Below are 25,131 nucleotides of genomic sequence, written 5' to 3'. Positions count from 1 at the left end.
GAAACCATGACATTTATTGATTAATTTGTATGGTTACGTGATAGATATGAACATTTAGTAATATCTCTTTTCATTACAAGTTACAAGTTTCAATAAAATTAATTAACATGGGGATTCACCAAACACGTTGTATATTAACAATGCAGTATATGGTAGATGCAAACTTGGGGGGAGAGGAACAGAATCATTTAAATAGAAGCACAATAATATTACTCTATGCTCATGTTGATTACTTATACGGAAAAATGACAAAATAATGACTGTTTAGAATCTTAATATATTATAGCAATTTCAATCCATTTTTGTCGATCACCAACTTACCATGTGTCACAGAAAAACAAAAAAATTAATTATTATTTTTTTTTTAAAATTTTGGTGATTCGCTTAGTACTTGATGATCACTGCGTCAAATGAATGAGCCAACAAAAATATCTTATATGAGATTTTTGTTGGAAGGTGGTGGACATGTAATTAATATTTTTGAAACTAATAACAAAATATATCGTATAAAAAACGAAAAGAAAAGGGAAAGAACTAAAAATTTGATTTTATGGTGCGAAATTTCCTAGAATGTGAGCTATACCCAAATAAATAAGGTTTACATATTTCAAATTTTGAATAATTTTTTTTAATTATTTTTTATAACTAAAATCTTGTATTTGTGAGCATATGAGATAGAAAAGACAATTTTTTATTTTTCATTTTTTACACAATTTTATTTTTATTTTTAAATTTACTTGATCTAAATACACTTAAAAATAAAAATATTTGTGAAAATATCTAAAAAAAATTAGTAAACACAAAAAAACATTTTTTTTTTTTGTATTTAGTAATTTGTTTTTAGATTTCCTTATAATTTTTTTAATTAGGTCCATTTAAAAAGTAAAAAAATAATAATTAAAATATGAAAAAATTTCACTAAAGATTAAAAAACACAAAAGATAAAAATTATGTTTAGAAAACCAGTAGGGGATTGGTTCTGTAGTAACGCCTTTGGATTTTTCGTCCAAAGTTTAGATTCGAGTCTTCATAGTTCTTTTTTTGGGGGGATTAAAATACTTCTCGGAACCTAGAGCATGTGGGGGCTTTAGTTTCAGCATCAACCTAGGTGAGATGGGATTCTCTGTAAATGCGATATGAGTGCTAAAAGACAATACTCTCTGATATTTATGTGAAGTATGCTAGCTACATATCTATTTCATATATCAAAAAATTAGGTACAGAATGTAGAGAATGTCTCAATGAACCTCACGAGTCCAAATTTTTTAGAGTGATTTTTTATATAATGATTTTAGAATAATTTTTTGTGTAATTCAAATTATTTTTTTTTTGGAAGTCATTATTATAGAAAAATTATTCTAAATTTCAATCGTACGAAAAACTATTCTAAGATCATGATAGAAAAAAATCACTCTAAAAAGTTTGAACTCGAAATCAAACACAATGCAAGATCTACATGAGGCCTGCCTCCCTATAAGACCTTGTGTAAATTCTATGCACTTTCTATTTTTCCTATAAAGTCATTTTTGTCCTGCATAAATTTTTGAACTCATTTCTTCTGTCAATCCCAATACTTTTATCACTTGACTATCCCCATTACCGCTGAATAAATTCTCATTTTCCTATAGCCAAAGAAAGATAGCTCTTGTATTTGTATTTGTATTTTTATTTTTATTTAGGTGTCTGAATGTTAACTCTATACTTCAGAGGCACATGCCGACCATCTTTTAAGCCGTATTACCTGCCCAAAATGCCACCGCCTGCTATAGTTTTTATTTTTACCGACTCTTTTCCTTATATATTTGTGGTAAGAAGTAGGGGTGAGTATGATTCGGATTAGATCGGATTGGAATAAAATTAGGATCAATTTGTTATCTGCGGTTCTTGAAAAATCGGAACCAATCCAATCTGTTTAAATCTTGGAATCAATCCGAACCAATCCATTTCAACACGGATTGGATCGGTTTAGGACTACGGATTCACATAATTAAATAACGAATATATATATATATATATATGTGGGGATATATTTCTGAGTACCAACACGTGGCCAAGGTGACGCCGACGTGTCAGCTGAGGTGCCTCGTGTCCTGGTTATGACGCCGAGATGATCTCGGCTAGGCTAAGGTTATCTTCGAAGATATCAGAATCCGAGATAAGCGGATAAGGGACAAGAGTCCTAAAATAATGAAAGACTTTAGCATGGATAAGGATAACACTCTTAGGGAGTTTATCTTTATCTCTTAGAGAGTCCAGGATAAGCACAGAACAAGAGTCCACTGAAGCTAGGCTTCTAGTGGGACAAAGATTGAGTTAATTATAAAAGAGAGGCACCCTCATGGGTCTAAGGTACGCAATTTATATTCTGTCTAGTGAGATTAGTACTATTGATTATTTTTGAGAAATATACTGACTTGCTCGCCAGAGTGCCCCCGGGTGGACGAACCACCGCCGAAATCTTCTCTTTCTGTTACAAGTTAGCCAAGTGTCATCTATTCTGTCAGTGTTCTCCAGCTGAATACTGAGTTGGGCAGTGTGATCGGAAAATCACCCACACAATTTGGCGCCGTCTGTGGGAAAGAAAGTAGAATAGATAGCCAGTAACGGACAGAAGGAAAAAGATTGGGGACAACACTCCTGTTGGGAGTGGGAGACCTATTGACTTTGATATCACAGAAGACGAATGCAACGCAGAAACTCGTGACCAGAATCAAGGAGTGAAAGACGTTAGCCAAACTGGCGATGCACCAAAGAAACCTGATCGAAGTGGATACTACAACGAGGACGACCTCCAGGTTTGGAAGGATAAGTGCCTACAGAGGGACGAAGAAGTAAAAGAGATGGCAAACAAATTGGCAGACCTGCAGTCGATCGTTAATTTCATGATACAAAATAACGTCATGCAGCCACCGTTCCCACTGCAGGACACACCAATTTCAGCAGCCAATGCCCAGAAGGGAGGGCAGAAAATAATTCTCGTAGTTTCTCAGCACAACGGGAGCGAAAGATACTTTCACCGACCTTCTAGGGAAGTCGGACGAAGAGAGTCGAGAAGAGAAGAATCACGGAGGACGCATCGCACAAAGGAGGCAAACCCCAAAAGACATCGGCATGTTCAGGGGCAGGCACTATGCTTCGACATAACTCATGGAAAAGGGTCGAAAATAACTCACCACGAAGCCGAAAGTAGCGCACCAAAAAGACTGAAAGCAGGAGATAGCCGAGCTCCTGGGCTGACGAAGGAGGGCTTAAGAGATTACCTCAAGAGGAAGCAACAGAACACCGAGGCCGAGGTAACCTCCCCAGATAAGCTGAGGACACCATTCTTGGTAGAATTGGACAGGTTTGAGGCACCAAAGAGATTCAGTATGCCGAGATTTCAAATATACGATGATAAGTCAGACCCCAACTTCCATGTTGTACTATATTTGAACTCAATGGCATTGTATAGTGGAAACGAGCAGTTGCTCTGCAAAGTGTTCCCCTCATCCTTCGGGGAGATTGCATTAGATTGGTTCCACAAATTACCGAAGGAAAGCGTGAAGACTTGGGAAGGCCTGGCCGAGATGTTTGTGGCCAGGTTCGTAACAAACAAGCTGCAGCCATTAAGGGTGGACGCATTGATGGCTTTGAAGATCAGCAAGGATGAAGGCCTTAGGGCCTATGCAAAAAGATACTATGAGGTGTTCAATCGAATACCCGAATGTAATCAAGAGGTGGCGGTCGTATCTTTCAAAAACAGCCTGAAAGACAACTGTCCACTGTGAAAGTTTTTGGAAAAGACATTGCCAAAAAGTATGAAAGAGCTCATGGCGAGGATCGAGAAATATGTCAAAGCTGAAGAAGACACGTCGGGAGCTAAGGAGATAAAACAAGAGAAAGGAAACGGCTCACCGAAGCGAGGCCGAGGTAACAATGGGGCGAGCAAACAAAAAGCAGAACTGAGGGCCACACAAGCAGTAACAACTGTGTTCCAAATCCCAATTTACAAAGTCCTGGATCAAATTCGGAACCAGCCCTATTTCAAAATGCCAGAGAGGACTCTAGGAGAGTTCATGGGAAGAAACATTGGCAAGCATTGTGCCTACCACAATGAAGATGGGCATACAACTCAGGGTTGTAGAGCCCTGAAAGCACATTTGGAAGACCTGGTGAGACAAGGACATCTGAGAGACCTTGTCGATGAGACCAGGACAAGGGAAGAACGGGCAAGGTTGCCCTAGACGCCAGCAGCCCCACCTCCCCCAGCTCAGCAGCCGCAGGCAGAAGGACTACGGGAAATCAACGTAATCCACTCGAAAGTCAACGAAAACGAAATTCGATGAGAGACCCAGAAGGTAAAACACCTACAACATGTCTACCAAGTCGGGGAGAAAAGACATCGGGCAGAAGAGTGCCAGGGACTAATGATAACCTTTACTGAAGCCGACCTAGAGATGGTCCAGCATCCGTATAATGATGCATTGGTAGTATCCCTCCAGGTTGGGGAGTGCCAAGTGAAACACATCCTAATTGACCAAGGCAGCTCTTGTGACATCATGTACGTCCGATGTTACAAGGAGCTCGGCCTTCACCCAGATGATATGGAACAATCCAATAGCCCAATGGTTGGGTTCAATGGAATGCCGACATGGCCACTGGGAACAGTAAGCTTGGAGGTACAGGCTGGCACCAGGAAGATCAAGACAGAATTCACCATCATCGACACACCCTCCCCTTACAACATCATCTTGGGAAGGCCATGGTTACATGCAATGGGGCCAGTTCCCTCAACATTGCATCAATTATTGCGATTCCCAATAGAGCATGGGATAGAGGAAGTCAGAGGCGATCAGCTGTAGGTGAAGAATTGCTCCATGGCAGCAATGAAATCTACCTGCAGCATACGAGAGCCAAAAAAGGCAGAAATTGAAGACGAGGACGTGGAAGTCCTAGAAGACGTCGGCAAGGAGCCAGCCGAGAAGAGTGAAGAGGAACTGAAGAAAATCCTCGTCCAGGATGGGAATGAAGAACGTTTCTTTCTTCTCGGCTCGGGCTTAGCCGAAGAAGAGGAAAAAGAGTTGGAAACTTTTTTGAGAACAAATATTGAGGTGTTTGCTTGGACACCTTACGAAATGCCTGGCATTGACCCCGAGGTCACTTGCCACAAACTGAATGTTGACAGGTCGACCAAACTTGTAATTCAACGAGCCAGAAGACCGACGCTGATGCACGTCGAAGCAGTAGAGGAAGAAATAGATAGACTTCTGGAGGCCAGGGCCATTAGAGAAGTTCATTACCCGACATGGCTATCCAACACAGTGGTGGTAAAGAAGAAGAACGGTAAATGGAGGGTCTGCATAGACTTTACCAGTCTCAACAAAGCCTGTCCCAAAGACAGCTTTCCTCTACCCAAGATTGACCAGCTAGTAGATACCACTTCAGGGCATGGAAGAATGAGCTTCCTAGATGCCTACAAAGGGTACCACCAGATAGCCATGTACCCCCCAGACGAAGAGAAGACCGCGTTCATCATCCCAAAAGGCCTGTATTGTTACAGAGTGATGCCTTTCGGGTTGAAAAACGCAGGAGCAACTTACCAAAGGCTGGTAACCAAAATGTTCAAACACCTGATTGGCCAAACAGTAGAAGTCTACATCGACGACGTGGTTGTTAAGACCAAGGAGCCTGAGGGTCATCTCACCGATCTAAAAGCATTCTTTGAAATCCTTAAAACATATCGGCTACGACTCAATGCATCAAAGTGTGCATTTGGAGTTAGATCTAGCAAGTTTTTAGGATACCTGGTGACTAGAAGGGGTATCGAGGCCAGCCCAGATCAGATCAAGGCCATCTTAGAGTTGAAGAGACCAGCGTCGGCAAAACAGGTGCAGATGCTAACTGGAAGGGCCGCAGCCCTGAACAGATTCATCAGCAGAAGCTCAGATAAGTGTAGACCTTTCTTCAACTTGGTGAAGAAAACCACAGACTTCCTGTGGACCGAAGAATGCAAAGTCGCCTTGACTGACCTGAAGAAGTACTTGACTACAGCTCCAGTTCTTTCAAATCCATAACCTGGGGAGGAGCTGTTCCTGTACTTAGCCGTTTCAGAACATGCAATAAGTGTAGTACTAATTCGAGAAGAAAAATTGGACCAAAGGGTTGTTTACTATGTAAGCAAAACCCTAGCCAATGCAGAAACAAGGTATCTACCCTTAGAGAAATTGACATTAGCTTTAGTAATGGCTTCAAAGAAGTTGAACCATTACTTCCAGGCCCATAAAATCGTGGTGCTAACAGAGCACCCATTGAAGTCTTTACTGCAACAAGGAGACCTGACAGGAAGAATAGCCAGGCGGGCAGTTACCCTAGGCCAGTATGACCTGGAGTACAGGCCAAGGACAGCAATTAAAGGCTAGGTTCTGGCTGACTTCGTGGCTGAGTTCACGCCAGAATCCATTGAACATCGGGCTCCGTTGAGCCAAGATGAACGATGTCCAACCAAGCAAGGAGAAGCTCAGTCAAAGGCGAAAGAGCAAAGAAAAAAGGAAAAACTCTGACCCTACAACATTTACATCGGCGCCTCCTTTTGACTATTCATTGATGGGAGTTCAAACCAACAGGAAGCGGGGGCAGGAGTAGTGCTTATATGCCCAGATGGGCAGGTACTAGAACAATCAATTCGTTTGGGGTTCAAGGTCTCAAACAATGAAGCAGAGTATGAAGCACTCATTGCAGGACTAAAACTGGCAGCAGCAGTGCAAGCAGATGAGGTAATAATTTTTTGTGATTCACAACTAATAGTTAACCAGACAACAGGCGAGTTTGCAGCCCGAGATGAAAGAATGTCGGCCTACGCAAAGGAGGTCATCAGACTGTCAGCCTTGTTTCAGAACTGCCGACTACTTCAGGTAAGCCGAGATAATAATAGCCACGCTGATGCATTGGCCAACCTAGCTAGTGCAGTACAACCTGAAAAAGCAAGGACAATAATGATTGACTACTTGTCGGGCCCGAGTGTCGAGCCGCTATCCACAGAGCATGAAGCAATATGCGTAGACATGGGACCAAGCTGGATGGACGCAATTGTTGCATTTCTGAAAGATGGAAAGCTACCAGACAACCACAAAGAGGCACACAAGATCAGATTGAAGCCGGCAAGATTCAGTCTAACAGTAGAGGGACACCTCTACAGAAGATCCTTCACTGGACCCCTTTTAAGGTGCGTACACCCTTTGCAGGTTGAAGATTTTTTTATATGAAATCCTTGAAGGAATTTGTGGAAGCCACGCTGGGGGCAGATCACTAGCTCACAGGGCCATTACCCAGGGGTATTGGTGGCCTTACATGCAAAAAGATACAGAAGCCTACGTAAAGAAGTGTGAACAATGCCAACGGTTTGCACCTTTGATACACCAGCCAGCTGCTGACCTGAACCCTGTATCCAGTCCTTGGCCATTTGCCCAATGGGGCATGGATCTCGTTGGGCAATTACCCCAAGCAACTAGACAAAGGAAGTACTTACTGGTAGCAACAGACTACTTCACTAAATGGATAGAAGCTGAACCTCCGGCCAAGATTTGAGATGTGGACGTGAAGAACTTCATTTGGAAAAACATTATCACCAGGTTTGGGATTCCAAGAACCATTGTTACAGACAATGGAACTCAATTTGACAGTAAACTAATCAAGAACTTCTGTGCAAAGTTCAAGATCAAGAACTACTTTTCAACCCCAAGCTTTCCACAAAGCAATGGACAAGCAGAAGCATCTAACAAAGTAATTTTGGATGGGATAAAGAAGAGGCTGCAGGCAGCAAAAAAAAAAGTGGGTAGACGAACTACCCAATGTACTTTGGGCATATTGGACTACGCCAAGAAAATCAACAGGGGAATCCCCCTTTGCCATGGCTTATGGTACAGAAGCAGTCATTTCACTGGAGGTCGGCATCCCTGGGATCAGAACCCAGGGGGTAGAGAACGAGACTAATGATGTACTCTTAGCCCGAGATCTAGATCTTCTAGAAGAACGAAGGGAGAAAGCTGCAATTCAGCTCGCAGCATACCAGCAACAACTTGCCAGAACTTATAACAAGAATGTTAACCCAAGGGAATTTCAGATTGGTGACCTCGTCTTAAGAAAAGTCGTCGGTAACAAGAAAGATCCCAGAGAGGGCAAACTTGGCCCAAATTGGGAAGGACCCTACAGAATCATCTCGATGCTAGGCAATGGGGCATATCGGCTTGAAGATAATGAGGCAAAGAGTTGCCAAGACCCTAGAACACTTGTAACCTGAAATTTTTCTATCATTGAGATTTGACTTATTTTTTGCCTACGTCATAAATAAAATTTTAGCAAGATTCTTCAACACTTGTGACTGATAAAGATACATAATGTTGTTTCTGAAATGCATAAATAATCAGAACCCAAGTGGAACTCAGGTTCACATTAGGGGACAGAGAAAAGACAAAGATGTTTAACACTTGTTGAAATTTATGGACAATTTACAAGTTGAAGTTAAACCGAAATCATTGTTTAACACTTGTTAAAATTTGTGGACAATTTACAAGTTAAGTTAAACCGATATCATTGTTTAACACTTGTTGAAATTTGTGGACAACTTACAAGTTAAAGTTAAACCGAAATCATTGTTTAACACTTGTTGAAATTTGTGGACAAATTACAAGTTGAAGTTAAACCGAAATCATTGTTTAACACTTGTTGAAATTTGTGGACAATTTACAAGTTAAGTTAAACCAAAATCATTGTTTAACACTTGTTGAAATTTGTGGACAATTTACAAGTTAAGTTAAACAGAGAAGTTTGTCTATCCGAGGTGTGTAACCCCAAGAAGATTGCACAAAGAAGAAAGATATGTTAAAGATATACAAAAATATTCTAAGTGTAGAATCATACAGAAGCAGCCAAGAGAAGATAAAGGTACAAGCACTCAGTAAAAGAAAGTTATATTAGCATTCAACAAAGAGAGGGCACATCGGCCATACGGAAGGCTTACATTGTTTCAAAAACAAAGAAAAATAAAGTACAAAAGAAAAGACATCGAAATTAAGATTCCTCAGCATCAGCAACAGGCTGGGTTTGGACCTCAGAAGGCTGTAGAGAAGCCACCTCGGCCGCCTTTTCTGCCGCAAGCTCAGCATTAATTTCTTGCAAAGTTTCGTCAAGGCTCTTATCGGCAATGGTGACGTCAGTTGATGCCTTCTCAGGAGCAGCGTCTCTGGGAACCTCATCACCTTCCTCATCTTGAATCAAGTCTAGGACTTGCTCATTCTGAGGAGGGGACTTGACCCCAGCAGCATCTTTTGGCTTCCTCACCAAAATCTCCTCCTCAGATTTAGAGTCGCTGTCAGATTGAGCTAGAGTTGGAGTTAGGGCTGGAGGGAATGGAAAAGGAATGAGGTCGGCATTTCTGAAGGGCGAGTCCTCGGGGACATTAAGCTTCTTTAGAAGAGACATCCAACCAAGGGTGAAACCCTTGTTGCATGCCTGCTTCACTTGAATTTCATAAGCCTCCGTGACGTCGGCCATACCTTGAGCATATGCCTTCTCGTTGGCGTCTTTGATTTCAGCCTCTTTGGTGGCTAAGGCTTCTTGAAGTTCTTTTTCGGCTTGGGCCATCTTCTCCTCGGCCTCTTTTCTTTGGGACTCAGAAACCTTTCTGATGGCTTCAGCAGATTTAACCTTCTTTTCGGCGTTAGTTTGGGCTTTGATTACAGCCTCGGCTTGGTCCTCCAAATTTTTCATCTTTGATTGTAAACTCTTGTTAGTTTTTTGAAGAGCATAGAACTCCCTCTTCATCTCGGCCAACTTCTCTCGATTTTCGAAAGATTGAACAGAAAAAGAATGGGCATGCTGGATGGCTTGAAATTGAATAAAACAGAAGTTAGAAAATTTCTAAGTATAAAGAAGAAGGAAAAAAGTGTCAGATGAAAGACACTTACTTGAACAGAACGTTGAAGCATCAGAGCATAATTTTCATACTCGCTCAACCCGGCGTTTCGGTCAAGATCGCCGGGGAGAAGCAGAGCAGTACTGAGGGCTACGCCGACATTGATGTCCTTGGTACTATCATTGGCCATGACTGGCTTATCTTCCAAGGTAATTTCGGGGGCCCAGGGGGCAGCAGGCTTTTTAGACCCCGAGGTCGTTGCAGAAGATGACCTCGGCCTTTTCAATTTGGTAGAATCGGATGGAAGCGTTTTGGCGGACCTCTTCGCAGTAACAGAGGCAGTTTTCTCGCTCTCAGCCGGTTTGGAAGTTGGCAAGGAATCCTCAGAATCGATCTGAGGCACCTTTGCCTTTGGCTGGGCCTTTTTTATTCGTTTTGGCTTTGGAGGAGGCAGGGTTTGTGTTGGTTATGCATCAACATCAGAAGGAATGCTGGCCAAGAGATCTTTTGCAATTGGTTTTAGGGGACCCATCTCGGCAGTAGAAACTGTTCGGCTTCAACGGCGGCGTTGTGATATTGGAATCAAGTATGGAGCCAAAGTTGATGGCTGATCAGCTGGATCAAAAGTTGACCCTTGATCTGTCCGAGATATGGACGCAGTCTATGGAGTTGTGGCAGAAGGTGGAGAAAGGCTTTTCTTCTTCCTCTTAGGGACGTCGGGCAGAGCTGACTTATAGGTTGGGAAAAAGTTGAGAAGCAAAGGCGCATTCCGTTTGTGAATCGGAAGGTTCAGTAGCTTCTTTAAATCCTTGCTGGGGAGGAAGGATTGGCGAAAGTTCTTTAGAGGCTGAGGAAGAACTGCAAAAATAGAACAGCACAGACATTATAACAGAATATTGAAAACTTTATGCAAGAAGATAAGAAAACTTATGAAGGGTGGCCCTTACCAGCTCCTTCCCCGAGAACTGTTCGGCATAAGGGATAAAGATGGAGGTCATTGTTTGGTTGAAACTCCCAATTGCCCAAGACGATGAAGTAATCGTCTCTAGCTCCCTTGTTGGAGTCTGGGAGGTTGGCTACGATTTTATATTCAGTGGATCTCGGCTTGAGGTAGTAGACATAGTCCGTGTCTTTTCTAAGGCGACACATGGTATAACAGTACTGGAAATCGGCAAGCGTAATCCTGGCATTCTCTTGTTTGACTAAAGCTATGGTACCAGTAATACCTCGGTAAGAATTGATGGCGAGTTGCATTGGGTTTAACTTATAGAAGTGAAGGATTTGACCGAAAAAAGGGTCAAGTGAAAACCGAAGTCCACACTCAATAAAGGCAACCACATGGAAAGGCATGGAGTAATCTGTAGGCATGATGGAGTCATCATTCCCAGCCAACCTCAGATTGACATCGGCTGGGATTTCAAACTCTTGCCTAAAAAATTCTAGCTTTGAAGGGGTGTCTACCCGATGTTTCCACATACCCATAATATTGGGATAACTAAAGGTATTGGATTTCAGAAAGAAGATGTTTCAAAAAGGGTTATTAGACCTTGGCAAAAAACCAAGGTTTGAGCTGGTGCAGAAATTTGTAAGGGATGTTTCAGTTTTTCTTAAGAGTGGATGGATTCTACAGACAAATCCCAAACCTAAATCAATGAAAACAAAGATTGAAGGCACGAATCTGGAAAAGACACAAAAAACAGAAAACAATAACGAGTTTCAGAAGCAAGAACAGAGATGGTCTATCAAGAGCATAAAGAATACAAGAAGTATAGGGCCAAGAACAGTGGCAAAAGTACAGGAAAGTGGTGAAACAGTGCGTGTGTTCAAGATATGGGCAAGGGCAAAATCGAGGAAAAAACACATTCAGGTGTATGATTCACAAATTAAAAGTTTAAACAAATGCAGTAGTGGCGGCAAGTAATGGAAAGCATCAAAAGATTGAAAAACGAAAAGAACAGTAAACTCACCGAAGAAAAGAAGCCGGTGTAAGGATCGTCGAAGTCAGACACTGGTTACAAGAGTAACAGAACGACGGAAAGCTTCACCAGATGGAGGAATGAAGGCAGTTGCAGAGCTTGAGGTCTGGAACAATGGCGTACTCAAGTGCTAGAGAGAGAAAAAGCAAAGGAATCGAATGCAAAAGTGAAGGAATGAAAGAAGAGGGAAAAAGTTTTGTCAAAATCTTGAAACGACGGCAAAAAAGGGCAATTAATGCGCCTGGGACAACGTGAGCGTCAGACGGCACACGTATGTGCGAGACGGTTTACTGGCGCGTTCGGGGTACGATCCAATAAAGATAAAACGCGTGAATGAAACGGTTGAAAAAGTGATGTTTGATAGCTCATACGCATAAAGGAGTTCATTGGAATTCTTGATCTTTAAGAAGACATATCGGCTTACGATGATGATCTCGGCTTAAAGCCGATGTACTACCATGAAATACTGATATAGGTTCCATCACCTCAGAATGCCGAGGTAATAGAACCTAGGGGGTAGTTGTGGGGATATATTTTCTGAGTACTAACACATGGCTAACGTGACGCCGACGTGTCAGCTGAGGTGCCACGTGTCCTGATTATGATGCCGAGATGATCTCGGCTAGGCCGAGGTTATCTCCGAAGATATCGGAATTCGTGATAAGTGGATAAGGGACAAAAGTCCTAGAATAATGAAAGACTTTAGCATTGATAAGGATAACACTCTTAGGGAGTTTATCTTTATCTCTTAGAGAGTCCAGGATAAACACAGAACAAGAGTCCATTGAAGCTAGGCTTCTAGTGGGACAATGATTGAGTTAATTATAAAAGAGAGTCACCCCCATGGGTTTAAGGTACGCAATTTATATTCTGTCTAGTAAGATTAGCACTATTGATTATGAGAAATATACTAACTTGATCGTCGAAGTGCCCTCGGGTGGACGAACCAGGGCCGGAATCTTCTCTTTCTGTTACAGGTTAGCCAGGTGTCATCTATTCTGCCAGTGTTCTCCAGCTGAATACTAAGTTAGGCAGTGTGATCGGAAAATTACCCACACAATATATATATATATATAACACTTTAATTTTATAAAAATATAAACATAGCACTATATTAGTTCTACAATAGCAACATGTTTTTCTATAATAGCGACATAATGTTCTAGAATTTAAACAATCATAAAAAAATTGGTTTCACCATAAGTATTTAGACCATTACAAATTAAAACTAAAAACTAAAAAACAAAAGTAATAAAAGAAGATATTATACGAGATTTAGGTTTGAGTTTAGATTTTATATAGAATAAGAGAAGATACTATGAGGGAGGATGTATAATAAAAATATAGACTATTTGTATATGGTCCAGATCGGTTCCAATTCGGAACCGTGGGGTTCAATCTGGAACCGAACCACAGATTCAAAAAATTAATCTAAACTTATCAGATTGGACTGGACTGGATCGGATTACGGATTTTACGGATTTCTTGTTCAGTCTTAATATGAAGTGCATTTAATAACGTTTTTTTTTTTTTTTTTTGCAAAAAAAAGTTTAGGAAATGGTTTCTCCCCAATTTGGCCGTTGATCGGGGACAACAGTTCAGCCCCTCCGAATTGTGCCACCGCAGCGGATTATCTACTCAATCAGATTTTTATTTTGATTTAATATTAAGTTTGTAAGTTTGTGAACAAAATTTAAACTACTAACTTATAAAAAAAAATGTTGATCCAATGAATGTTCCATAAGTTTTTATATGCATATTTTATATGTACTTATATTCAGTTATATGATTAAAATATTTTTTTTTTATCAATTTTACATGGTGAAAATAGATAAATAGTTTAAATTTAAAAAAATCAAAAAATTATAATTAAAATTGATAAAATTAAAACCTCAAGATTCATTTTGTTACAAAGGTGAAACTTTAAGAATTTTTTCTTATAATTATTCCTAATTTAGTCATTGATAAAAAAAAATTGCGAGCATATGGTTGCATTTACATATCAAGAGAGAGATCTGGGAATGGTATCGTTTTGAGGTACGCGGCTAAGGCTTTGTTTGGGAAGTGGATTAATTTTTTGATTTTTTAATTTTTTGTGTATTTTAGTCTGGGGTTAAAAAGTTTGGTTGGCTTTTTTGACTTTTTTTAATTTTTTGTGAGAGAAATAATATAATGATTATAGGTTGAATATGATATTTTGTCTTATTAAATTTAAAAATCTATTTTATTTTTTTTGTAACTATTTTAACCAAACAAATCACAAAACTCACTTCCCAAACATAGGCTAACAGTGGACGTATTTATAATAGCAAGAAGAAAGTTAAACACAGGAGCAGGGAGACAGGTAAAATGATGAATAAATGCTGTTTTCTTACTTTGGAAAGCCTTAGTTTGGTAAATATATTGGGGCTAAATAAATATATAAAGACAAAAAAAAAAGTTATAAAATCACAAAATACAAAATACTTGATTTTTGATGCAAAATTACTAAATTTACCCATATAAACAAAAAGTTAAAAAAGCCAAACAAGAAAATCAAACGAATAAAAAAATCCCAAATTAAAAAAATAAAAAAAACTAAAAAACCAAGTTTGCCAAATGACACTTAAATGAGGCCATAATAGGAAGCTACAATTGCATTACACCATCCTCAATACCCCCCAAAAATAATAAATAAACAAAAATCTAACTAGCATCATTATCATATAATAAATAAGAAAAAGCTTGGAAACACAGAAAATTCATCAACCGGATACAATCCTCTTATATGCGGTGCATTTTATCTGTTTTGTCAATTTCATACTAATGTCAAATGATTTTGTTGTGTTTGATTTTATAATTAATTTTTGTACAAATAAAAAAGTTGTTACAAATAGCGTTGGACTTGGAAGCATCTAATTGAAAGGTCTAGGAATCACTACAATGGTGTGTGGTCCACCATAAGTTTTATTAAGAATGTGTTTGTTTGGACGGACTGGATAAAAGGAGATTGTAATCTATCGGACTATTAGTCTTGGGATACATTGTCCCCGGACTATTTGGTTGGACTGAATTTGTATCCTATGTTTGTTTAGTCATGCGATTATATATCTGGATTGGACTATTTTTAGTGAATCCAATATTTGGTTAGACAGACTGGATAAGGATAAATGTTCAAAATACTATTTTACCCTTGTAATTTATAATTTATAATTTAACAACACTAAAAAAATTTAATTTATAAGACCATAATTTTTAATTTATTATTTTCAATTAAATTAAATTTATAATTTATAATTTATATTTTTTATTTAATATATAATTTTAAATTAACGACAATAAAAAAATAATTTTATTTAAATATAAATTAAATTTTCAACAACACTAAAAAAATTTAATTTATAAGGCCATAATTTATAATTTATTATTTTTAAATAAATTAATTTATAATTTAAATTTTTTATTTAATATATAATTTTAAATTAGCAACACTAAAAAAATAATTTTATTTAATATGTAAATTTAATTTTTTAACAACACTAAAAAATTTAATTTATAAGGCCATAATTTTTAATTTATTATTTTTAATTAAATTTAATTTATAATTTAAATTTTTTATTTAATATATAATTTTAAATTGACAACACTAAAAAAATAATTTATAAATATTCAAAAAACTATTTTACCATTTTCTAGTTGTTTACTAAGTGATAGCATGGAGGGTAAAATGTGTTGGGATCTGGGATCCCGCCCAAGACCTTATAGAAATCATTGCAAGCAGAAAAAACACACCCACACACAAGGAGACACAATATTTTACGTGGTTCGGCCCAATGCCTACGTCCACGGGAGAGTAACCGGTTATCACTATACCAATGAGGAGATTACAGAAAGATTACAATAGAGGAGGAGCTCACACTCTCCTCACTCAGCCACTCACCCGTCTCCCTCGCTCACACCGAGAGAGACGGTCTCTCCGCCTCACATCTCTCGCACTCTTTGGTTCACGGTTTTCTTCCTCACTCACTTACTCACCTTTTGCTCTCTCCTCTCAACCTCCATTTATAGGTGAGGGAGTAGGTGGGAGAGCCTTTGGGCAGCCTCCATCCTTGACTCTTCAAGATGGTTGGTGGCCGCCAAGGTGGACTTTGGTTGGTTGCCTTCCCATTGTTGCCAACCAAACTTGACTTGGATGATCACCCCTTTCACACATGGGTGAATTCAACAAATCACCCCCTCAACCCATGTGAGGTGATCCACTGCACACACTGCTGCTAATCTTGTCACGCCCAAATTCAACATAGTCTGCATCTCTTCACTGAGACGCTGCATCCCCTGAAGCTAGAGATAAAACACCAGAGATACAAGAGGAGGAGGGAATCCGACATCCTCAACTCAACTCACACCACTCTCTGATTTGGAGAGAGCCACTGCTCCTATCTCCCACAGATCTCTTCCATGATTCCTGTCTCGGATGTCTATACCTGCTATCCTTGAACTTGCGCAACCAAGATATCCGACACCCCTTGATTGGATGTCCTGCACCCCCTGCTTGGATGCCCTTGACTATTATGCAACTCCTTGCATGATGAACACTGGAGCAACTAGAAAACTTCAGAGTTTGACACATTAACATCCTCAAGTTTCCTTGCTCGGAGCTTATTTCTGAACAACCAGCCTTTGCCCTTCTGCACTTCTGAACAACCTCCTGGCGTTTCCACATACGCTTGTTGTCTGTGCTGCAATCCCTGATGTTCGGTTCTGTCTCACTTGTCCGTACTGATGTTTGACAGTTAGCCCTTCTGTCAAGACAACTTCCAGCGGTCTGTACAAGTTACCACTATGCAACTCCGTGCATAGTGCTCGCGCCCATGGCTTCTGGTCTCCCTGCGTCAAGCTTGCTTGAGAGATCTGCATCAACTCTATCATCTGCTGCCATGGAACTAAAGAAACCACCATAGAGAAATAAGACTTGCCACTCCTTGGCACGCACTCTTGCGTTTTACCTGTCTCAATTTCTCTGTCTGGAAGTTCCTGTGAACTGTCAACAACCCGCTGCTGCACACTCTTCTCGCGCCTCTGTACGACACTCTAGCGTACCCTTGCACTGTTGCACGTCTGCAATTGTACTTCTGCGCTTAGTATGCTCCTCTGCAACTATTGTTCTACATGTCCACATACCATTAGTACCTTCTCGTATACAGTAGCTCCAACAGCCACAGTATTTCCCTGAGCCTGTACTGGTTGCCAAATCATCTATCCGTCGATGAATGGTCTTCTCTTTTGATTGAACCAGATCCTCCGATCACCTCAACAACGAGGAAAGTTCCCAGGAAAGACTGGTGGGGTCACAACCGGTCCCACTTAAGAACCAGTCTCCTTAGACAGTGTCATTTTGACAGAACTTTCTTAGACCTTTGATCTTGAGATAATCATGTCTGCAATCCTCTGATCGCCCCTGACCAATCTTGATCTCCCTCGATCTGCCATTTGATCAAGCCTGATCTCCTCTGGTCTTCAATGATCTATCTCAATCTGTATCTGGTTGTCCAATCGGGTCAGAATCTGCCCATTCTAACCTCTTCAGTGAATCCGCAGCGTTCCACAATATCCGGCAACCTTCCTTCGAGTATTGAAGATGGCAAACACCCATGTTTTGACAATCTTTCCAAACCGTTCAGAATTTCACTATTCTGACCTCGCGGTTGCGTCCGGAGCGGTCCGTTTAGCTAGGACCAACCTTCGCTGCACTTCTAGGGACCTCACTGAAAAACTATCCCCGAAAGCTGGGCCACACCACAATTTTCTGAAAATGTTGGGCCAAATTGCAATTTTCAGAAGTTCAGGGAATATTCCGTGTTCCAACAAAATATTCCGTCCACTGTCCCTAACGCCGTCTGCCACTCTAATCTGCCTTCTTTTTACAGAAACTCCGTCTCCAAAATCTGACCGTACGGATGTGTCCGGAATACTCCAAATAGTCGAAAACCACTATTGGATCATCAAAAACGGACTCCAAATGGCTTCGATCTAGCCAAAACATTTTGTACGCCTCAGATCTGCGGCTGTACCTTCGCCGTGAAACACAGGATTCTTCCTCCTGCGGATAACGTGGCAGATGACGTGGCTGCTGACGTGGCACGCGCGTGCCATACACGCGCCTCCCCCACTCGTCTTCTTCCTTCATCCGCGCGTGGGGCGCGTGCCTGAGACTGGGCCGACGCGCCAGCTGCCTTCACGGCGCGTGGAGGCGCGTGCCGAGACTGGGCCTCACGGGCCTTCTTCAGGCGGCGCGTGAGGGCGCGTGCCGACTCCTCTGGGTGTCTGCTTTATATGGTTGGACTCCTCTTCTCGAGCCCTTGCTCCTGGTATGCTCAAAACCTGATTTCGAGCAACTTGATTTCTGGGCAGTTTCGGACAACACGTTGTTTTTGTTCCGAAACGCCACCGACAAGGCTCTGATATCACTTGTTGGGATCTGGGATCCCGCCCAAGACCTTATAGAAATCATTGCAAGCAGAAAAAACACACCCACACACAAGGAGACACAATATTTTACGTGGTTCGGCCCAATGCCTACGTCCACGGGAGAGTAACCGGTTATCACTATACCAATGAGGAGATTACAGAAAGATTACAATAGAGGAGGAGCTCACACTCTCCTCACTCAGCCACTCACCCGTCTCCCTCGCTCACACCGAGAGAGACGGTCTCTCCGCCTCACATCTCTCGCACTCTTTGGTTCACGGTTTTCTTCCTCACTCACTTACTCACCTTTTGCTCTCTCCTCTCAACCTCCATTTATAGGTGAGGGAGTAGGTGGGAGAGCCTTTGGGCAGCCTCCATCCTTGATTCTTCAAGATGGTTGGTGGCCGCCAAGGTGGACTTTGGTTGGTTGCCTTCCCATTGTTGCCAACCAAACTTGACTTGGATGATCACCCCTTTCACACATGGGTGAATTCAACAAAATGGACATTTCACAAAATAATCTCATAGGATACCAATCCCATGGTTTCTATCCCACCTCCCCAATGGGATAGGATAGTCCCATAATTGTGGGACTAATAGTCTGGAGCAAAATTTTTCAAACAAACAATAGACTATTAGTCTGGTAAAACTAATAGTCCAATCCCACACCCTAATCTTTCAAAACAAACACACCTCAAATGTACTTTTGCAAGTTGCAACGCAATAACAAGTCATTGCGATCTGGATTCTCTCACCATTGTATGAGCTTTCTAGTTTAAGTAGGTACACAAAATTTGTATTCAGAAATTTACACCAAAATAATCCATGTATGGTTCAAATTAATTCATAGTGTAGATTCAACTCTACGGTTCTATTTGTTTTTGAGAAATGAAGAGTCTGATTAGATTAATAGGGAGATGGGATTTACAAATATCATGTTTATTTTAAAAAATTATCGTGGGATTAATAATTATAAAAGTAATTTCAATTCTACTCTTCATTTTTCAATGGCTAAAGTATGAAAAATGTATACTTCTTATTTTTTTTGACTAATTTTTCATTTGTATTCCAACGCTACTATTTATTTTATATATTTATCCACACAAATTAGTTTAAAGAGATTCTGAAGGCCCTCCAAATATAACTAATTTTGAAAAATCTTATTAAAATTGCCAGCATAATAGTTATTCACACAAATTAGTTTAAAGAGATTCTGAAAGCTCTCCAAATATAACAAATTTTGAAAAATCTTATTAAAATTGCCAGCATAATAGCTAGTCCGTTGGAGAGAGTAAAAAATGATGAAATTAGCTATAATAGCTAACAAGCTGGCTTTGTTTGGAAACATATTATTTTAGTAATTTTTGATTTTTTATGAAAAAATATGCAGAAAAATAAAGAGAATGATGTGATACCTTATAATGACTTTTTAATTTTTTGACTAAAATATATTATTTCCAAACGAAGAGAAGGACTAGTAATCCTATGGGAGACTCAGGTTTGTTAATCCAATCCCATAGGATTGGAGGTGAAATGATCGTATTGTCCCTTATTTTACAAAAAATAATAAAATTAAATTACAAATACCATTACAACATATAAGAGTTTAGAGATCAATTTTTTTGGTCTCTAAAAATAAAAATTTTGTTAAAAAAGACATTTAGAGACTAATTTCTATTGTCGTGGGGATAGTCGCTAAAAGGTCGTCCCGAAAAGTAAAAAATAAGACTTTTAGTTACAAAATTTTGAAAGTATCACTAATAAATAGACTTTTATGGAGAAAATAATTTGGTCTCAAAATGATTTATCTTTTGAGACACAAAATTTGGTCCTAAAAAGATAATAATTCATCATTAATGTTCAATTTTTTTGCTAAAAATATAATAACGACATTTTTTGCAACAGAAATATTTGATCTCAAAAAAATAGTTTTGTTCCTAAATTTTGGTCTCTAAAACTTTAATTTTTTGTAGTGTACACTCATTGTGATTTGTTGAAAATACAAATTACCGCTTGTGATTCTAAAAATTACATCTCGCCCTTGAAGTTTCTAATTTCATAACAATTGGCCATTTTATTAATAAATCATTAAATTAATTAACGATTTGTAATGATGTCATAAATTTATTTTAATTAATAATTGAGGTAATTTTATTATTGTATAATAGAGCATATAAGAATTTCAGTTTTTTTCAATTAATTTTATTAAATAAAAAATTCTGACAATAGGACATTTGTAATTGTTCAAACCACAGGGATAATGCGTATTTTAAAAAGAAATCATAAAGGGTGTATTTGTAATTTACTCAAATAAATAAAGTTACATTTTACATAATGAGGAATTTTACGTAATTTTATAAATTTAATTTTGATTAATTAATACTCACACTAGTGTATAAATAAATATATTTTATTATATATCTCCAATCTAATATCAACATACTAGTAATCTCTTTTTCAATTTCATTGTATTAATAATTTCATCTAACTTAGTCTGGCAAACAAGTGGAATGTACAAGCGTAAATATAAACCACACAATTTATTATCGAGAAAATATCATTTTATCCATCAAATAATTACTCAAAAATTAATTTAACCCATATTTCTTTAAGAGTCTTGCTAACCAGTGCTCCTACGACACAGACAAAAAATTTGAAGAACATAGCACACTTTTCACTAAAAGTTTAATTCACTTTTGCTAAAATTAATATACTTTTTAATGTTTTCACCTATTTTCAAAATATTTTATGCATATTTTCCAGCACTAAACGGTACGTATGGGACCTTTGTTAGCATTTGCATTTTTTTTAAGGGATTTTTTTTTTAAGGTCCCTGGTATTAATATTTTCTAGCATAAAGGACATCAAATATTTTCATAATGTCTAAGGTCCCTCAAGTTGATCCAGAGAAAATTGGTCCAGAGAAATTCTGAATTTCTCTGGATTCAACCCAGAGAAAATTCAAATTTCTCTGGGAATTGTGAATATATATATATATATAACTATGACTGCCAATTAGGTGGAAGGGGAGAAAAGGGAAGGAAAGGGAGAAGGTATGGAGGAAGCTGCTGTGAGGAGGGGAGGGAAAGAAAAGGGATTCTGTTTTTCTGGACTCCCCAAACCCAAAGAAATTCTCAGACATACATTTTCAGAGATTCTCCCACCCAGAGAATTTCTCTGGACTCCACAATCCAGAGAAAATTCCCAGCCAGAGAAATTCTCTCAACCCAAAGAATTTCTCTGGGCATGACCAGATGCAATAGCTATTGTTGCCATAGGCAGACAAGAATCAACTTAAGAATATAGTTGGCTTATTAAATAGAACTACAAATAGTAGGTTAGTCCCTCTACTTCACTGTAGAAGTGGATTTCACCTTAATGTTTGAGGGAGATGCTGATTTTAGTGACTCACATTGGCAGCAAATTGTGTAAAGAAAATTTGTGTGGCTTTGTGTAGTTTTATCCAGAGAAAATTTGTGTGGCTTTGTGTGACTCTATCCAGAGAAAATTGTGTTAGAGAAAATTTGTGTGACTTTGTATGGCTCTATCCAAAAAAAATTTGTGTAGAGAAAATTTGTGTGGCCTTGTGTCGCTCTATCCAGAGAAAATTGTGTAGAAAAAATTTACGTTTTTGATCAAACCAGAGAAAATTGAACAAAAAAACAAAAAAGCAGATATGAAGCTATCCAGAGAAATTTGTGTCGCTCTGTCCAGTAACTTCACCAAAAGTCACCAACCAAAAATCTTTATGTATAAAAGTCCAAAGACCAAACAATTACAGATATAAACCCTTAAACAATTTAACCCAAACATACATCATAAGTAATCTTTCAAATTTCTCCATAAAACCTATGCTGAAAAATCAAAAAAATCGCACAGTTCAAACCCAGAAAAAAGCTATCTCAGGAACTCTTCTTCAAAACTTAATCACAGAGATTATTTTCATAAATCCCCAAATAATAAGATCTTAAAAACCCATCAAAATTTAAGTCTACTTGTACGTGTAGTACTACTATGTGGTGCTTCTAAGAGTCGAGAAAACAAGCACAGGAGGATCAAAAAATTTACTTTATAGCATTGGGGTAATGTGGGTCAGAACCCGATTAATCTGAGCCGGGCTTCAAATATGAGCAATGCAATAAGTCAACAACTTTGTTCTGGGGTACTGACGCAGCAACAAGCACAAATGATGGCAGCAAAGCTTATGATAGCACATAGCATATCGAATATGTTGGGTGGGCCTCAATTGACTATAGACAGAATCTCAGGAGCTAGACAGATGCAACAAGAATATGTGAAGCTTCAAGATCTGCTAAAAACTCAGATCGGCTTCACCGCGCTCCGCCAACGGTGGTGAAGCTCCGAAGAATGTTGAGGACGAAGATGAGAGAGAGAGGGGTTGTTTGGTGCAAAAAGAGAGAGGAGAGAGAATGAGAGAGTGAGTGTTATATATGGGTATAGGTGAGGGAGGACCTTAGACTACAAAAGAATAGATTGTGGACTTAATCTATTACTAAAAGTTGGATAGGGACCTTAGACTGATTTTCCCTTTTTTTAATACTATCAATTTTATTCCTAAACTATTCGATTTTTTATTAATTTTTTCCCACCGTTAATTGCCAACTATATAATTAAATAGAAGTTGCTAATGTGGTACCCAAACTTTATTTAAAAATTCATTTTATTTCTATACTGTCTCCAAAATATCAAACTGATATTTTAGAGATAATTGACAGGTAAAATAAAATTTCAAATGAAATTCCAATGGCACATCAGTAACTTTTGTTTGATTATAAACGTTAGTTAACGGTGGTATAAAATTGATCCAAAATTAAATAATTTAAATGTAAAATTAATATTATTAAAAAAATAGAGATTAAATTGATTTTTGAGTGACATTTTGAAAGTCAAAATAATATTTCCTCTTTTTTTTTAAAGGTAAATTTGTGAGTACTAAGGCCTCGTTTGGGAACATGTTATTTTAGTAATTTTTTGGCTTTTTGACTAAAATATGAGTTAAAAAAACTAGTATATTTGGAGTGACTTTTTGATTTTTTACGAAAAGATTGTAAAAAGTAGAGAGAAAAAGAATCTTTGACTTTTTTGTATAAATTATAGGATTTTTGAATTTTTTAGTAACTTTTGACTTTTTGGCTAAAATGTTAACTTGCCAAACGAAGCCTAATTATGAGTTATTTTGGGTATAATTTATAAACGGATTTTTAACTTATTACAAAAAGGTACATTTGGTTTGAGTTTTTTGGATTAAATTTTTTGAAAACTAAAATTTTTATTTTTCGTGTTTTTTTTTGTTTTTAGTGAATATTTTTAAAATTTTAAATATTTTTTTACTTTTTTAGATGCACCTTATTTAGATATATCTAAAAAATAAAAAAATTGTAAAAAAATATTTAAAAAAATTAATAAATACATAAAAATATGAAAATATACTGAATTCTCATTTTTTTTTTGATATTTAGTGAATTTTAAAAGATTTTTTTCATAAAAATTATATTTTTTATGTGCATCTATGTTAGGTGTGTTTAAAAATTAGAAAAATTGCTTAAAATATTAAAAAAATTCAGTAAAAATAAAAAAATATCAAAAATAAGAAAGCAAAATTTTTTGAAAAATATTTTTAAAAAATAAAAAATAAACAAAGTGATGCAATTCAAATAAATTAATGTCTTGCTTTTTTTTTCTTTGTTTTTTTTTAACAATTCCAAAAAGGCCTACGTGCGTCTCACCAAGGATCTTCTAGAGTTTTTTTTCCTAAGGTTTTTTAAAGTGATGTGTTGTATGGGTGAGATTTAATACTAAAAAATTGATGTGACTTGTCATTAAATTCCAACCATACAACACATCACTTTAAAAAACTTGAAGAAAAAAAAAAAAACTCTAAAAGATGCATGCTCCGTGCGTCTAGCTTCATGCGTCTATTTCCTATTGTGCATGGTTGTGACACATCAGAAAGCTAAGAGCGATGATAATGATGCATTGAAAATTGGAAACAGTGTTGTGGAGGAATGTGGGCCGAGCATAATTTTTATTTTGATATTTTTATTTATTTATTTTATTAGTTTATCTGAATATTAATATAAAAATCATAAGTAGGAGCGTGTGCAGGGTGAATTGGTGGGGTCTATGGGAAAAATAAAAATCGTATAATGGGTGGTGAATTGAGGAAAGTATTAGTAGAAATTATTATCTTTCTTATCAAAAATCGATAATTTTATTGACAAATAATAACAATTTTAAACTCGTTAGATAAATTGGTGATTTATAAAAAAATATTATTTAAATTATAAAATTTAAATCAAAGAATAAAAAGATATAATTACTAAATTAACTAAAATATTCAAAATTGAAATAGATATTTATTCATCTAATCTAACATTAAACATTGACAAACTAGTAAATTAAAAATCCAACAATTCAAACAAATTATACAATAACAATTTAACAAAGAAATAAATACTAAAAAAAAATAATATCATCTAACATCCAAAATAGTTTTAAAAAAAGTTCTTAAAAGTTAATCTACTTATCAAAGTCTACAAACAATCCAAAAATTTAAAAGTTAATATAATTATCAAACTGGACAATAACTTCAATCATTTGCAATTGGTTCAACCAAATTCCAAAACTTCATTAATCTATAAACATAAGTAAAGAAAACATAAATAAATAATAAAAAACTATCATCAAAATCATTAATAAAAAAAAAAAAAACACCAATACAACAAAATAATATTCAAGAATAAAAATAACTAACCTCAAGAACTTCAAAACCAAACTAATTTGGAGACAAATTAGTCA

Source organism: Camellia sinensis, chromosome 4, assembly GCF_055761805.1.
Source record: "Camellia sinensis isolate YWXY chromosome 4, ASM5576180v1, whole genome shotgun sequence".
Classification (NCBI taxonomy): domain Eukaryota; kingdom Viridiplantae; phylum Streptophyta; class Magnoliopsida; order Ericales; family Theaceae; genus Camellia; species Camellia sinensis.
The sequence above is the reverse complement of the archived record's forward strand: the minus strand, read 5'-3'. Positions refer to the sequence as shown.